Below are 13,676 nucleotides of genomic sequence, written 5' to 3' on the forward strand. Positions count from 1 at the left end.
GTGTCAAAAAAAAAATCATCAAAATCAAATTAAATTTGGTCTGAACTCCCAGTCTTCAGAACTGATAGAAAAAGGTCACTTCAGTTAGCTTAGGGGGAGGCTCTGCTTAGGCTTGTACAACCCCTGCACAGGGAGACCCAGGAGGGCAAGGAGGTTCTTATAAGTCAGTCACTGCCTCTCTGGGGCCTCCTGGCTTGGATGAAAAGCAGCGTGCAAGAGCTAGAGACGCTCCCCCCTGCCCCGGCATTGGTCCCATTGGCTCTGTGAGGGTGCACATTGTCCTGCACCTCTTTCCCCTGCGTATGATCACCTCTCCCAGCTATTAATTCACCCCCAATCCTCCTTTGGATCACCCAGCGGAAATACTGATTGGGGTGAGTCTGGGAGACTCCCTCTCTCCTTTCCAGAGATGCTATGGGGGGTCTGCTCTAGGTCTGAAGGTTCCTTCCAGCCTAAGTCTAACCACCATGTCTGGTACCTTCTGAAATACCAGAGGAATTATCCCGAAGAGCCAGGCAAAACACTTAACTGTCCTGGACCATCCCAAATCCAGAAGGCTTCACAATTACACAGCCTGTCCCAGGGTCCCAGGAGGAGTCCAGCCTAGCTTTGAGGGGAGCCCGCGGAGACACTATGACATCAAACAAGCCCCCTGGACCTTGATTTTGTTTTGAGCCCACATCTAGGGAGACTGGAGTAAGGGAGGCCGGAAGCTCCAAGGACGGGACTTTGCCAACAAGTCATGGGGCTCTGGGTGTGAATACTGCAGAACAGGGTTTGTCCTGAAGCATCTTCCATCACGTAGGAGGAAGGACAGTCACCAATAGTTTGTGAAGTTTTTCCATAGTGGAAAGAGATGAAATAAAAACAAAGCCTTTCATTGTAGAGATTTTTATATTCTCCACTATGCTGCTGGGTTTGTTGAACTAATTAATGTAATTTGAAATATCTCAGGATCCCTGGGTGGCGCAGCGGTTTGGCGCCTGCCTTTGGCCCAGGGCGCGATCCTGGAGACCCGGGATCGAGTCCCACGTCGAGCTCCCGGTGCATGGAGCCTGCTTCTCCCTCTGCCTGTGTCTCTGCCTCTCTCTCTCTCTGTGTGACTATCATAAATAAATAAAAATTTAAAAAAAAATTAAAAAAAATATCTCATTTGAGCTCTCTCCTACATCAAATGTCCAGCTGCATATTTAATAATTGATATAGATTTTATTTAATTCCCATCTTTTTGGTGGTAAAGGTTTATCTTCAGCATCTCTTCATGTGTCTCATCTTTTGTCACTTCTCATTTCATCTTTTTGACACATTAGATTCTCATAAATTGTGTTCTCCCATGATGGGAAGGCGCCATTAGGCAGCAAACACATGCTATGTTCGCTCCGATGAATGGCTCAGGAAAAGAACTATTTGTCTCCTTTGAGCTAATGGCTTTCATAAAATCTCATAGAAATCCTTATGCTCCAACTTTCAAAGGGATTTATTAGCTTAGGCTCCCATGAAAAGATAATTTATAAAGTCACTGTCAGTCCTAGCTGTGAGGACATAAAGGAACAAATAATCGCTTATTTTGGGTAAGACTTTTTTCATTCGAGTACTATGATATGAACTATTACAATCACAAGTTCGACTACTATGACTGATATATAAATATAATTTCCTGTTTAACTTAGGTAATTAAAAACTGCGTGAGCTGATGGGGATGTAGCCACTTTGGAAAATAGTCTAGTAGTTCCTCAAATGATTAAACATAGTTATCATATGACCCAGCAATCCCACCCCTAGGCATATTCCCTCTCCCCCCAAAAAATGAAAATATATGTCCACACAAAACCTTGTTCATGAGTGTGTATAGCAACATTATTCATAACACCCAAAGGTAGAAATAATGTCTATCAAATAATGAATGGATAAACAAAAAAAAATGGTATCTCCATGCAGTGGAATGTGAGCGCGTCATAACAAGGAATGACGCATGCACGCTACAGCACGGAAGAACCATGAAAACATTATGCCAAGTGAAAGAAGCCAGTCACAAAAATCCACGTATTATATGCTATAGACTGAATGTCTATCCCTGTCGCCCCAATTCATATGTTGAAACCTAACCCCCAGTGAGATGTCATTTAGTGGTGAAGCCCTGGGAGGTAGAGCACTCATGAGTGGGATTGTTGCCTTAGTCAAGGGGTTCAAGAAAGCTCCCTTGTCCCCTTCACCACTGGGGACACAGGGAAAAGACGGCCATCCATGAACCAGGAAATGGGTTCTTACCAGACACCAGATCTGGCAGTGCTTTGGAACTGGGACTTCCCAGCTGGGACTTCCCAGCTTCCAGAACTGTGAAAAATAAATGTTTGTTGTTTAAGCCCCCCAATCCTTTTTTTGTATATATTTTTTATTGGAGTTCAATTTGCCAACGTATAGCATATCACCCAGTGCTCATCCCGTCAAGCGCCCCCCTCAGTGCCCATCATCCAGTCATCCCCACCCCCTGCCCACCTCCCCTTCCACCCCCCCCTAGTTCGTTTCCCAGAGTTAGGAGTCTCTCATATTCTGTCTCCCTCACTGATATTTTCACTCATTTTCTCTCCTTTCCCCTTTATTCCCTTTCACTATTTTTTATATTCTCTGAATGAATGAGATCATATAATATTTGTCCTTCTCCAATCGACTTACTTCACTCAGCTTAATACCCTCCAGTTCCATCCAAGTCGAAGCAAATGGTGGGTATTTATCGTTTCTAATGGCTGAGTAATATTCCATTGTATACATAAACCACATCTTCTTTATCCATTCATCTTTCGATGGACACCGAGGCTCCTTCCACAGCTTGGCTATTGTGGACATTGCTGCTAGAAACATCGGGGTGCAGTTTCCTGCTGTTTCACTGCATCTGTATCTTTGGGGTAAATCCCCAGCAGTGCAATTGCTGGGTCATAGGGTAGCTCTATTTTTAAATCTTTGGGGAACCTCCACACAGTTTTCCAGAGTGGCTGCACCAGTTCACAGTCTCTCCAACAGTGCAAGCAGGTTCCCCTTTCTCCACATCCTCGCCAACATTTGTTGTTTCCCATCTTGTTAATTTTCCCCCATTCTCACTGGTGTGAGGTGGGATCTCATTGTGGTTTTGATTTGTATCTCCCTGATGGCCAGTGATGCAGAGCGTTTTCTCATGTTAAGCCCCCCAATCTGTGGCATTTGTTATAGCAACCCAAAAGGACTAAGATATTCTACGATTCCATTCATGTGAGAGTCCAGAATAGGAATATCTGCAGAGACAGCAAATAGATTAGTGGTTGCCAGGGGCTCGGGGAGTGTGGGGGGATGGAGTAGAAGTGGGGTGATAGTTACAGGATCCAGGGTTTCTCTGATGTGATGAAAACGTGCTGATGGTGGTGATGGTTGCACATACCTGTGAAGATACTAAGTATTATTGACTCGTATACTTCAAACAGGTGAATTGTGTACTATGTGAATTATATCTCAATAGAGTTGCTTATAAAAGGAGATGTGTGTGAGTGCTGTGCTTAATTATGCCCCTGACAAGATTTCATAAAGTTATGTGCTGCAAATGTGATTTAGGTTTTAATACTAGTAATAGTACTAATAATAATCGCCACGTATGGCTCTTGGCCATCCCCTGCACGCAGTGTTCTGTGCAGATGGCCCCTTATGTGTCAGTGTTCTCCTTCAAGTTGTGCAGATCAATCTGTATAAATTGGCTAGAAGGCATTTACCAAAATTGCTGGGGAAACCCAGAAAAGAGACCATGGACAGGGAAGCTAAGAACCAGGCATGGAGATAAGCAGGAACTGGGGGAGATCCATGAGCTGCAAACAGGGGAGCTCCTGGGTGGCTCAATCAATTGAATGTCTGCCTTCGGCTTGGGTCGTGATCGCAGGGTCCTGGGATCGAGCCCCAAATTGGGCTTCCTGCTTAGCAAGGAGCCTACTTCTCCCTCCCCTCTGTTGTTCCCCTCTGCTCATGCTCTCTCTCTGTATCTCTATCTCTCTCAAATAAATAAATAAAATCTTTAAAAAAAAAAAAAAGAGCTGTGAACAGGAACATTCTGGAAGCAGGGTCAGAAGCTGGGGTGACCAGAGCCAACTGTCCCCATTGTCTGCACCTCTGTGCTCCAGACTCCACCCCCCAGCCGGCTGCCCCTGAGCCCAAATTGGGCAGAGCTTCCAACTGACCCCTTCCAGATTCTACCCCAGAATCACAGGGGTCCAGGTGCCAAAAACTGACCGATGCCCACTGCAGTCTCCAGGGACACTTCCGGCTTGTCCAGGGTGAACCTCGTGGCCCCATCCTGATTTTACAATTTGGCCTCTAAGTGCTGCTCGAAGAATTATATTAGGCAGTATAGCAGCATGTGGCTGAGTCAGGAAAAATAAATGTGGAGTGGAGAAAATATTTAATTAAACCCCAAACACCCGAGTAACATATTTCTTCCTTGCCCAGCCCCCATTTGCAATTCAGATCAGTGTTCGTGCTCCAGATGTTGTGAAAATCCTGGGGAAATGAAAATGTTTGAAATAATTTTTCTGATCAAGACCAAAATGAGAAGAAGTCAATCAAGTTAGAAACAACAACAACCACTGTGCATTAAACCTTTATATGTAAAGAATGAATCTGTTTCAGGAGCTTGGAAGCAGAGCTGCGTATTACTGCTACTGAGTATTACTGAACAACACGTTTTCTCAGCCACACCAACAAGTGAGAGATACGCCCAATCTTTGGGTTTAGGGTATCATCTTTGAGTTTTGATACTCTTTTCCAAACTCCCCTAAATGTACATGAGACATTTTTCTTTTAAATAGTAAAGTCAGCATCCTGGGAAGAAATAGGCTGTGCACCCACCGAGGCAATTGAGAAGACTTTCATCAATGAACTGTTTACTGGGATGTGGGCAGGAAAACACAAGAGCCTGAGCAGTTCCCTGGGGCTTAGAGAGACAGGACATCTTTAGAACCTCCACGTTGGGGAGGGTGCAGGTAGGGGGCAGTTCCAGGATGGGGGCCCGGGCAGGAGCTGATGGAAGAGCGCGTAGTCCCTGGTGAGGCTCCTATTTGAAGCAGGGGCTGCAGGAGTGGTGGGCAGATAAATAATGGTCACTCCCACCCCCCCCCCCCACTCGCAGGAACCAGCTGGAAGCCCCACCAAGGCTGCTCTGTGCACCATTCATGTCAAAGAGCCTCCGTGGAACAGGGCAGGGAGGTGAGGGCAGGAGGGAGCCTTCAGTGATGTCTTTGCAGGGGTCCTGGCGGCCAGCAGTGCTGTTGGCATTGCTCTCCCACAAGAGGGCAGGAGGCTCCCAAACACCAAGGACAGCCCTGACAGCAGCTTCCTGAGCCAAGGAGCCATCTGATTATTTATCCACCTTTTCCTCCAGACTGCCTCTGGCTCTGGTCTTTTGTTAAGAAGATGCGCATAGCCAACGACTTATGGAATTTACCAGTTAAATTCTTCCCTAGAGACTTCTTGTGGTAAAATAAAATGTAACATAAAAGTTACAACCAAAAGATTTTATTTATTTATTCATGAGAGCCAGAGAGAGAGAGAGACAGAGAGATAGAGAGAGGCAGAGACACAGGCAGAGGGAGAAGCAGGCTCCATGCAGGGAGCCCGATGTGAGACTCGATCCTGGGACTCCAGGATCATGCCCTGGGCCGAAGGCAGATGCTTAACTGCTGAGCCACCCGGGCTGCCCAAAAGTTACAATCTTAACCATTTCTAAGTGACCTATTTCACTCAGCATGTCTTCAGGGCCATCCGTGTTGTAGCCTAGGCCAGAATTCCCTTCCTTTTTAAAACAGAGTAGTGTTTTATTGTACACACATACCGCTTTGCTTGGCTTATCTGTTCACCCATCAGTGGGTTCCTGGATTGTCCCCCCTTCTGGTTATTGTGAACAAAGCACAGGGGATTTAAGTGAAACATAATGCAAACTCACTCTGCAAATTCCAGCATGTGCCCATGACCCCACTTGGGAGAGGATCATCTACTCAAGAGGAATAGAAAATGCAGGTGCTGCATGCAAGAGAATGCACGAGAAGCTTCAACAGGCCTGGGTTCTGCTCCTTTTGGTATCAGAGAAGTGAAATCCAAGCTGCTGCCTGAGCTCTCCCTCTCACCTTACAGATGGGGGTGGTGGTTCCTGGATGACAGCAGCACATGTCTCCAGAACATGGTGTCCCAGTAGAAGAGATAAAAGAAAAGGCCTGGGGGTAGCCCAGTGATCGGCCAGCCGAGATGAAGACTCCAGCCCTCATCACAGTGGCTGTCAGTTGAACCAGATGCACCAGCAGGCAGAACCTGGGGAGAAGCCATTGTGGAAATACAATCAGATGAGTTCACCCCACCCCAACTGCACTGGCAAGTTTTCCAGAGGAGAAGTCAATCCTTCAAATGCTTCCTACTTTTACCGGATAAGCAAAGATGCCATTATGGCATGCATGGGTTTATTACATCGTAGCACATGAAACAGCTTTTCCGGTGTTGGTGAAGACAAACAATCTAGTAAGAAAAACTGTCTTATGACCAAAGGTCCTGGCTAGGCGTCCTGATGGTATTTGTCACAGGTACTTGCTTTCGCAAGCTTTAGCCTTTAGTTTTTTTGTTTGTTGGGGCACCTGAATGACTCGGTCTGTCAAGTGTTAAGACTCTTGATCTCAGCTCAGACAATGATCTCAGGATCCTGAGTTCAACCCCACTTTGGGCTCCATGCTGGGCTTGAAGCCTACTTTTAAAAAATGGTAGATTTTTTTTTGTTTGTTTATTTGTTCAAAACCTGGTGAACATGTAAAAGTGTGCTTGGAAACATCTAGTGAAGAGCTGAGTTTAATAGCTGATAGAAATATTCTATCATTTCAATTGGAAGGAATTTTCACCAAAAGGGGGCTGAATTCAAGCTCATAATACAGAATTCAATACATAAACCATGTAGTTTCATGTGATGATCACTGGCATAAGAAAGGTAAAGAGGGGTCATGGGATAAAGGGTGGGGCAGGGTGCTTCTCTAAGGTGCTCACAGCGTCCTCTGAAAGGCAAAGTTCCAACTGATCAATGAGAAATCAGCCACTGCTCACAGATCAAGGAAGAAATCATGCTGGGTAGTGGTTTCTGCATTTGGGGACAGGAATGAGGTCAGAGTGGCCAGAGCCCAGAGGATAAGGAGGAGCATGTACTAGTGCTTACAGAGGAAGGCTGTGGTCAGTTGTGCAAATGGCTACATGTGGCAAGGGTTCGGATTTGTCACTAAATACAATGAGCCGCCTTTGGAGAGTCTTGCTCTTAGAGGGAATGTGATATGATTTACTCTGAAGAAAGACACAACAGATGGAAGGGAGCAGAGGGGGTGGGGAAGCAGGGAGTCTAGTAAGGCTGACTGTGGGACATCTGGGGGAGCCATGCATGCAGGAGACAAGCAGTTATGGGGCCCTGTTGGGAACATTTAATTAAAAACAGAGTCTTCTCCCAACCCAGCAATTCTCTCCACAACACAGTAGGGAAAGAACACACTTTTATGAGTGAATAAGCATTAAACCGAATCCACAAAAAGATGGCAAGCAGATACCACCATTACACACGGATTCTCAAGACAGATGACAACTAGTTCTCAAGTCAGAGGACATGATGGCACTCCTGGTCACACAGAGTTCATCTAACTTTACCTAGTGATTGGAGTGATAATCTGTGTTAGTCAATTGGTCTTATCCAAAGGAAAGACACACTTTTCACATCTTTAGGACAGGTGGTAGTTTTGCAACATGGAGCCAGACCCCAACTCAGCTTACGCTCCTACTTATGGCACACAGGGATGGGAGTATAAGGGAGCTGTGGCCCTTCCTGTTTATATTTCAAAAAGAAGAGAATTGTATTGACAATGCCAAGTTTTCTATGGTAAGTGCTCTGAGAAAATGAATGGGGGAAGGAAGAGCCCCTCCCTCATTCTCAACAAGGAGGATGGAGTCTCTTATTTAATTTGAGTTTGTCCTTACAGGGCCCTCTGTGTGTAGGAAATACTGCCCAGGAGCACAGGGGAGCTGTGCTGAAGACTAGTTGGGCACCATCAGGCTCTTGCTGGCTGTGGATGAAAGTCCAGGAGAGATGGAAAGCAGAGGCCAAAGGGCAGTGTGGGAAACTGGCGAGGTAGAGGGTGGCCATAGCACACAGGATAGAAGCCTTAGGCTCTGGGTCGGGTGGAGGGTCAGGTTACCTCTACATTTGTGTTTGCTGTCAGCCCAGCAAAGTTAGCTCTTTCCCCAACCACCTGGCTGGAAACCACATTCCCAGCAGTTCTTTCATGATTGACAGCGCACTGCATGCCAAACACTCATATACGTTAACTCATGAAATGCTCATCACAACCCTTGAGACAGGAATTTTTCTCCAAGGCTTGCAGAGAATATAAAAATGAGCCCGCTATGTCTCTGACCTTAATTAAAAAGTATATGACACAAGAACAAGAATAATGGCTCTGCCCAAAGAGCTATGTTGCATATGATATGCTCTACCCATTTACCACATGCCCTCTTATGGAGACGGGAAGTGAAGTAGCAGGTGTGAAGTTTTAGAAAGGAGACCTGTACATCATAAGTGCTTTGGTGGCGGCAGCATCTTCTAACTGTTGCTGTGATCTCACTGGTGACATCTTCATGAGCATGAATAGTGCCTCTCCAGGATGGCAGAAAGCCCTGGAAGGCTGGAGAACTTCCTGTGTTGTGCCTCCCTGTGCTAGGTCAGGACCCTATACAGAATACGTGCTCAGGAATTATTCACAAAAGATGAGGATTATCAGTCCCTCAGAAGTGGATACAACTTGCCATTTTCCCCTTGAGCATGGTGTCTTTCCGGAGGATAGAACCTTAGCAGAATTATGTTACACACTCCTGAACTATTTACTTAAGGTTTCTATTACTTCCTGAACCTATATTGATTATTTGAATTTTGCTAGAGAATTGCCATTGTCATGTAGATTTTCATACTTCATGGCATAAAGCTGTATATATTATTCTCTCTCAATTTCCTGATCTCCATTGTAATTGTAGCCTGTTTCTATCTCCTTAGCACAAGGGACCACTAATGTCTGAAAAAAAAAGGGGGGGGATCACTAATGTCTGGAGCAGGGAGTTGAAGACAGTTGTATTTTTCCTCTTCCTGGAATCTTTAGGAGAGATCACCCTCTTTGGGCATCAGGGTCATATGTGAGCACCACTGGTGTGATTTTAGGGCTCTCTAACACCTACCAGGGTGCCAGGTTCACGGGTCCCTGTCAGAAGGTCCCACCATTCATCATCTGCAATGCAACCTTGACTCCAGAAAGTCAAGGGAGGACTTCCAGATCCCTTCTCCAAATTCCTTACTCCTCACTTGGATAGCCAAGGAAACATTTTGAGATCTAAGGGAATGGCATGAGATGGAAAAACAAGGATTGGAGAGACACAGTAGCTGGGTTGAAGACCCCAGTAAGGCTCTGTTGAAGAACATACACAGACTGAATTCTTCGTTGAATTATGGAGGAGGGGTATTTGGACAGGACGTTAGAAGAGATTCACACACCCATCAGATTCCCTACTGTTGACAAAGTAAGTGGTCCATCCAGCCCAATGTTTCTGTTTGTTTTTAAATATTGTAAGTGCAAACCAAATAGAGCCCTCTTTCACCATGGTTCATAGTGTAACATCTTAGGCCAAGCCCTTATGTCCACAAGTGTGACCACTTGCCATGGAACCATTTATAAGGCAGCTGGTCCCTCTGTCAGTAAGATGGGCAAAGCAATGGTTGTGGTGCTTCTCTTTACACCAAAGTTCAGACAGGACATATCTTTTAGCTTTCTCCACAACAGTTGAAGGAAGCCCCAGTGGTGACCCAGGAATCCTGGCCTCTGCACAGGGCTGGCTTGACTGGCAGATTTTGCTGACACTCCTACCGTGGCTGGCCTCCCCACGTCACTCTGACTTCTCCACTCCTTCCTGTTTGCGGCAGGAAGGCACTTACTCATATTTCTCTTCCCAAATTTCTTTGCAATATTTTCCCTGGAAGAAAACCCAATCATTACATAAATACTATCTCTGGAATTTGGTTTTTGCAAGAAATACATCTCAGGCCCAGAAGGACAGTATCACAAGTATGGTGCTTCAGTGGGAAAAGGCTGACAACATTTTCCCATTGGATAGTCATTCCTTATCTAAACTTATTAAATGGTGAGCAGTACTGTCCTCTGTAGACTTTTCCCAACTACACGAGTGCCAAAGCAAACACCTGGAGTCCAGCCACCTTGCTGTAGTAGTATAAGTGCAAGACGGTCTGAGGAGAGAAAATAGATTTGGAAAATAGTACCTTTCATATCTGCTTTCATGATGTCTCCCTCTACTGACACAGAAACAGCACCAGGCCTGTCCATGGCCATCCCCCAACCAGGGAGACACCTCCAAAACAAATTAAGGACCTCTGAGAAGGTGCTGTCTTAAACAAGAATACTGAATTCAAATTTGTGTGACTACTGATGAATTTTCATTGAAAATGTATTTTCTGGAATAAAATCCATCCAGCCAATCTAATTCACTAATCAATTTCTATTATACAGGGTAGTGAAATCATTTTTATTTTTCTAAAGTTGATGAAACATTTTCCATTCTTATTTCTCAAAAGTGATTTTCATCAAGATAAAGCCTTTTCCATTTAAAATTTACTGTGAAGAGCTGATTAATTAATTAGCTTTTGTCCTCATCAAATTTTCTTGATTATATCGTCTGCCGCCAAGAGTTTTCTTTTACGGCCAGACCCAAAGTTTCCTTTTGTTTTTCTCCCCTGCTCCCTTTGGTTAAGTCCAATGTCTCATGCTCAAAGTTTGCAGATCTGAATTTTGCCAACAATATATTTTTTAAAATCAATTTTCTGTTGGTGACAAAGTTTGTAATGTGCAATGCTAGCTATCATCTAGATAGGTTATATAAATTATTTCTACCTGTCCTTTTCATTGTGAAGAGGATAAAATGTTATCTAACTTTTTTTGGCATCAGTTTGTTCAGAATGTTCTGGATAGTCATCTCTTTATGCAGGATAAAAATAATAAAGTTATACATGAAATAGGCACTATAAATAGATGTTTCCAAAGCTAACTTTTATTCATTATGGTTTTTTAAAAGATTTTATTTATTTATTTAAGAGATACACAGAGAGAAGCAGAGACATAGAACGAGGGAGAAGCAGGCTCTCTGCGGGGAGCCTGATGCGGGACTCAATCCCAGGACCCCGGGATCATGATCTGAGCCAAAGGCAGACGCTCAACTACTGAGCCACCCAGGTGTCCCTTTATTTATTATGTTTTAAAGAACTGGAGAGGGAGAGAAAGAGAATCTCAAAAAGACTCCTTGCTGAGCAAGGAGCCCAAGACAGGGCTCGATTTCACAACCCTGAGATCATGATCGAGCCAACATCAAGAGTCAACCACTTAACTGACTGAGCCACCCAGGTGGCCCTCAAAGCTAAATTTTTAATAGACAGATGCCATACAAAAGATCTATTACCTTTGTCAGTGGCAATCTGAATTAACAGAATAGATTAGGGTTCAGCAAGCTTTTTGTGCAAAGGGCCAGGTAATAGATATTTTAGGATATCTTCTCTGTTGCACTCAACTCTGCTCTTATAGCCTGAAAGTAGCCAAAGACTGTATGTAAGCTAATGAGCACGATTGTGTTCAATTAAAACTTTATTGTATATATATATTTATTGAAATATAATTAAGATATAATGTTACATTAGTTTCAGGGGTACAACATATTTATTTAGCAATTCTGTACACTACTTGATGCTCCCCACAGCAAGAGGGGCCACCATCTGTCACCATATAATGTTATTACAATATGATTCACTGCATTCCCTATGCTATACTTTTCATCTCCATGACTTATTTGATTTATAACTGGAAGGTTGTACCTCTTAATCTCCTTTATCTATTTCTCCACTCCCCCACCCATCTTCCCTCTGGCAACCGCCAGTTTGTTCTCTGTATTTAAGAGCCTGTTTTTTATTTGTATTTTTACAATCCACATATGAGTGAAATCACATGGTATTTGTCTTTATCTGAGTTATTTCACTTAGCATAACACCCTGTAGGTCCATCCATGTTGGCTCAAATGGCAGGATCTCATTTCTTGTTTATGACTGTGTAATATTCCATTGTGTGTGTGTTCCACATCTATATCTATTCATCTGTTAATGAACACTTGAGTTCCTTCCATATCTGGGCTACTGGAAACTATGTTGTGGTAAACAGGGATGAATATATCTTTTTGAAAGAGTGTTTTCCTTCTCTCCTGTTAAATACACACTAGTGGAATTGCTACATCATATGGTAGCTCTATTTTTAATTTTTTGAGGAATATCCATACTGCTTTCCAGTATGGATGGCTGCACGAATTGACATTCCCACCAACAGTGCATGAGGCATCTCTTTTCTCCGCATGCTGGCCAACACTTTTTATTTTTTGTCTTTTTGATTCTAGCCATTCTGACTGGCGTGAGGTGATAGCTCATTGTCCTCCAATAAAACTTTATTAATAGAGTTATGGTCCAGATTTGACCTGTGTGCCATAGCTTGCCAATTCCTGGAATAGATGAATGCTATTCTATTATTTGTTTACTTGCCAAAGTTAACCATCAACTACTCTGGATAGAGAGGTCCTGGAATGCACATTACAAATGGTTTCTCTTCACCCAGCCTCTCAGGGTCATAGCTGTTATTAAAAGTCCTGCACGTTGGCCATGTGTGTGTCAGCAGGGTGGTACCCAGTTTTCTTAGAGGAGCTCATCACCCATGGACTTATATCGAGAACCATAAAAGGTTCTGTGGAGGGACAAAGGGAAGGTATTCACATTCCCATCTTATTGAAAATGGAGGCAGAACGATCCTTCAGACCCTAGACACAGGGTTAATTATGGATGGAGCATATTATATGATAAAATATGAACTAATCACAAAGGCATGACACTAACATTGCTATTCATTCAAGGTTTAGAGTTTTCATGAACCTCATCTGGGCATAGTAGATTAAGTTCTGAATTTTACTGAGGAATTGTTACACTTTATACTTAGATTTTTTCCTTGAATACAAAAACAATGATGCTTGTGAGTGTAGCATTACATACAGAATTGTCTAATCACTACGTTGTACACCTGAAACTAATGTAATACTGTGTGTCAACTGTACTTAGAAAAGAAAAGCCAAAAATCCAACTAAAACAAATGTAAAAGGGAAATCTATTACAAAGAGGCTAAAATTTGATAGGAAATTTACTGTACTCAATGGAATTGAATTTTTTAAGGATTATATTTATTTATTTTGGGGGAGGAGGGACAGAGGGAGAAGGAGAGAGAGTCCTAAGCAGACTCTGCACTGAGCACAGAGCCTAACGGGACTGAGATCAGGACCTGAGCCGAAACCAAGAGTCGGATGGTCTTTTGGTCTCTCGGTGGGAATAAACGTTATGGTATTAGGGATGTTTTCAGCTGTGTATAACTACCTACAAATGCTACTAATTGTGCTCAAATGAGCAGAGGTCTGAGTCAGGCAGTTGTTGATGCTAGCTGGGCAGCTCTATGTGCCAATCAAAATCACAGATTTTCTCTATCACTCCACTCTATCATTCTTAGTTTGTTGGCCTTTGGTCC

The sequence above is a fragment of the Canis aureus genome, chromosome 4, assembly GCF_053574225.1.
Source record: "Canis aureus isolate CA01 chromosome 4, VMU_Caureus_v.1.0, whole genome shotgun sequence".
Lineage (NCBI taxonomy): Eukaryota > Metazoa > Chordata > Mammalia > Carnivora > Canidae > Canis > Canis aureus.